Source organism: Gobio gobio (genome assembly GCF_949357685.1).
Source record: "Gobio gobio genome assembly, chromosome: 20".
Classification (NCBI taxonomy): domain Eukaryota; kingdom Metazoa; phylum Chordata; class Actinopteri; order Cypriniformes; family Gobionidae; genus Gobio; species Gobio gobio.
The window spans coordinates 40,369,712-40,374,413 of NC_137113.1; the positions used below are offsets into that span (position 1 = coordinate 40,369,712).

The 4,702-nt window shown below is 33.1% G+C and overlaps 1 long non-coding RNA gene across 2 annotated transcripts; it reads right to left on the reverse strand.

Moving 5' to 3' along the window:
- Positions 1-1,153: 1,153 nt before the first annotated feature.
- LOC307143853 lies at positions 1,154-2,987 on the reverse strand. 2 transcript variants are annotated; one of them, XR_013818633.1, is made up of 4 exons: positions 2,899-2,987; positions 2,725-2,784; positions 1,314-1,436; positions 1,154-1,220 (listed from the first exon to the last, which is right to left on the reverse strand). It is a non-coding gene; the product is annotated as an uncharacterized lncRNA (long non-coding RNA). The 2 variants fall into 2 exon arrangements; XR_013818634.1 differs by having other exon boundaries at positions 2,725-2,972.
- Positions 2,988-4,702: the final 1,715 nt, after the last annotated feature.

Below are 4,702 nucleotides of genomic sequence, written 5' to 3' on the forward strand. Positions count from 1 at the left end.
GTTGTTTTTTTTAAAACCACTCCCAAAACCCAGACTGCTATTGGATGACAGGACGCATTGAAAACCCAGTCAAGTGACTTTATTGGTTACTTCTAAGGCTAAGGGTGGGCTAGGTTTTGTAGCATAGGGACTTGATTGGTTATAGGCCAGCTATGCAGATTTTGCTCATTAATATATATATATATATATATATATATATATATATATATATATAAAAATAATCCCCTCTCCCTCCCAAAAGAAAAACACACACAAAACAATTTGAGAAAGTCTGAAATATTTATTAAAAAGGTATAAAAAAAAAAACACATTCTTAACAGCATTATAAAAGAACATTAAAACAATGGTGAAACAAAAACAAGTTAACTAAATGTATTTAAAAGGGATGAAAATGTAAAGGAACAAATGTAAAAATATAAACAGTCCAAAGAACATAAATATACGTTAAAATGAATTGGTAAAGAAACAAAAAGGGGAAAAAAATGAATTTAAAAGACAGAGATGTAAAGGAATAAAATACACAGTGAACATAAAAAGGAAAAGAATAAATATACAAATTAAACAATATAAAATGAGAACAATACATTTATAAGACAAAAAAAGTATATATAAAATATATTAAAATACATATAAATATTCCAAGTAAACAATATAACCAAATAAAAAGAACAAAGAGCATTATAAACATACATTAAAATGAATGGGGGAAAAGATAAGTGAACAAAATGTTTCTAAAGGAAGGCGACGTAAGATGAACAACAATACAAAACGTGGAGATCAAAAGCAACATGGACATCTAAAAAGGAACAAACATACAAAGTATACAATATAAAACGAGACAAAGAAATCTATAAATTAAAAAGTGTATATAAAATATATGTAAATGTTCTATATATGGGAACCAATAAAAGTATAAGTATATAAACATAGGAATAAAGAAAATATAAAATGGAACAATTGAATATTAAAATTATAATTATAAAATAATTGTGACCAACTCTAACACAATGTTGTTTGAGTTTTGAACATTTTTTCAAACTGGCATGATGGGCTGGTGATGTGACATGTAGTGTGGGTCAGTCTAGTCTGGTTTGTAGTAGCTAGCCTAACCAAGCCTTCCATCAACAACAGCAGCATCTTCATCAGACATCTTGTCTATAGTTGCGGTCTTCCACAGGTTCTGTGTTGGTTTGTGCAACCCTGGACCTGGTCTCCAGCAACTGCAAAACATGACAGTAAATTAACCACTAAAACTCAGAGAGGAGTATAGTAACATTCTGGAGGGAAAAAGCTTAACCGGTTTCTTAACTTACCCGTCTCTTTCTCTGACGGTTCTGTGTGATGTTCTTCATAGTGTTTCTTTTCTGGGCCTTTTCAGACTGAGCCAAAGAATACTTCCTCAGCAAAGTCTCACAAAATAAAATACATCTTGAGACCTGCCAAATAATACATTAATAATATATAGTTAATGCCAATAAAAGTAAGTAAAACAATTCAATTAAAATGTATTTGTATAGCGCTTTTCACAATACATATTCAGGGTTTTTCCTGGGTCAAAAATGGTCTTCGGTGGTGGCTGACAGACATGGTCATCCATACACACACACATACGCACGGTAAAAAAAAAATACCCTACCCACATGATCTGCAAGCGCAATACTGACAATAAATTTGAAATAAATTCAAAGAAAGTTTGTAACTTTTGCTTATCTTATTTTGATACCTTGATGTTTGTTTTTGTTCCTCATTTTTACACTATTTACTGATAATTGTTTCGGTAATCATATCAATATTAAAAAAATAGTATTAAAAAAAAATGAACAAATAGCCTAATTTTCTGCCATATACAATCAGCTAGCTAACAACAAATTTGTTCTGGGTTCACCTCACTCCAGTCTAAACTAAATGATTTTAGGCTATTTATTTTACTACACATTGTCCACATAAATAAGCTGAAAGACTGTTGATAATTAAAACTAATTCTTACCATCCACTCTTGCTAAAGTGGGTAAGCACACTTGTGTTCTCATTTCAGGTGTTGTTCTGAGTAAATGATTAAACTAATTCGTGAGTTCAGTGTTGGACAGATAAATTCTAACCAGTCGTTAAAATGATTCTGTTCAAAGGAGTCATTAGGTGGCGAATCGGACATTAGCAGACGCGTTGTGTGTGAATCCCGTCTTTAGAAAATCGCGAAAGATTTGTCAAGACACAGAAAACACTTCATAACCGGATAGGATTTGTTTCCTGTTTATTTAAAGTATGCTTTATGTCAGCTGGTCAGAGAATCAGTCAATGTTTTTTGAGCGCATTTCACACCCAGCGGTAATTAAAGGAAGACGTCTGATAGCGCCACATGCAACATGGATTCGGTCTTCCGACCTTTTGATTTTGATTAACGTAATATGTGAAACATTAGAAAGCTAAGAATGCTTATTTTGAAGACAGAGAGCGTGCGAGCGGGGTAGGAGCTCACTGGTCGTTCTCTCTGTCACTCAGTTAACTCAAGTGCAGCAGTCATCTGTTCTACATCACTCATAAATCACAATAACTCAACAAATAAGGCTTTGGCGGGACAAAAATTTGTTTTGGCGGCCGGCAAAAAATGTTCAATGTAGGAAAAACCCTGATATTGTTTCAAAGCAACTTCACAGAAAATGCATGCGTCTACATTACAGAAAAAAACAGAGAACATTAAAATAATGACAACATTTTTAAGATTACCTTTTACACATTCAGGGTCAACATCTGTAAAAGTTCTTCAGGATCATGGATCCAAAACTTCTGGATCATGAGGGGGGAAGAAACATGCACACACACAAATGAATATTAATTTGTTTGATAAAACATTAATATTAATTATCAACTTACGGACATGGACTTGCAAAACATACTCACCAGGCCCATACAAAAACTTTACAGTAGATCCAAAATCCTGGTTTGCCTATAATTCTTCAGTCCAAGTATGGTGTTTTCCTGTCCTCTCTGCAGAACAAGTGTACATGATCTCAGATTATTCATTCCAAAGCTCTGTTACATTTTATGACAAGCTTGATCTTAAAACTAGCTGACAGTAGGGATGGGCATTATGACCATATAATTATACATACATGAGAAATTATATTTTACAATAACGATATCACAATATATTTATTTTGATGGATATTTTATTAAAATGCTACAGAATAATACTGCTTTAAAAGTCTTCACTGTATGATATTCAATTAATTAATATCACATGATTCTTAAAGAAGCAGAAGGTCTTCTCTATTCTTTTGTTTTATTAAAATGATGACAAAGCTGCAGCCCCTTTAAGAACGGATGCACAGAATGACACGCATCCGGGTTTCCCCACGTTAACTTGAACTGTTTAACGTACTTAAGACATAACTGACTGTTTAAATCAAGTGAATACCTCACATGACAAGGTTTCTGAGATAATTGTGTGCATTTTACAGAAAGATAATTGATTTCGGGATCGCCTGCTGTCTGAGAGAGGCTTATTTTAACACATGCATGTCCCGTTCATTATTCTACATTCATGCATGTTTCCTTGTCAAAATGTCAAAAAGTTTTAGTACAGTCAGTGCTGCGTTATATACGCTATATTCCCATTCCGCAATATAAAACGGTAATGTTAACGTTTACAGCAAAATCACTAACAATAGTCAGTATCATCAGATCGCCATAACACCCAGCCCTATCTTAACAATATTACAACAAAACACAGAAACAGAATATCTAAGTTAATCACGATTAGCATATGACTTTAATGCACTAACGTTATATATCTTGATAAGCAGTAGAAAAAATATAAAGGGGTTTACGTTACCTTCTGCCGTCTGCTGTCCGCCATTGGAAACTTAGTCTGTTCGTATTCATGTTTTTTCGTTCTCAGTCGACATCCCACAATCAAAATTCGTCCAAAATAAGATTTTAACAGGTTTAAAATGATCCATGCAATGCCATTAATGGACAGAAGAAGCCGTCCTGTTGAAGATTAGAAGCCGCGCGATCGCGTCGCGTCCCCGCGAGCCACGAGCAACGAGCAACTCCAACGGCAACGGGTGTATAATTCAAACTGAAGGCGCGCACTGTCATTGGTCAGATTTCTGGATGACGTTCAGATTGACCAATCACGCTCAAAAGAACACGGAAAGACAGCAAGTAGCCTTGCAAATATAGAAAAAAACTTGTTTAAAACAACAGTTAGAAAATGTGTATATTTATTTTTATTTGCTGTTATATTTAATGAATTGGTCAAATGTTGTTTTGTGGTGTGGGCAGAGGCCTGGAAGTTTCAACCTGTGCAGATTTGCAGTGCAGATTTGTACTCTTTAAAAACAATTATTGTTTGATATTTAGTTTGCTATATATTTTGTTATATTTGTATCCAGAATTGAATGTAAAACCAGTTTGAATGTAAAAATACACCTTCACTGTAAAACAGAAAATTAAAGTAAAATATCTTAATTTAAATAAGGAAAAATCTGTAAACTAATAGTGTTTTCTCTAAAACGTTTAATGTAAATTTCTGTGAAGTTTTTTAACTTTATTTGTCTTAAGATATTTGACTTATTTTACGGTTTTTGTTTTGCAGCTGTAGCTGCGTTTTTTTTTTAGGTTTTTATTCTTACAGTGTAAATATAAAACTAATAAGATTTACTTTAAAATGACAAAGAATAATGTTAAATTGTTAGTA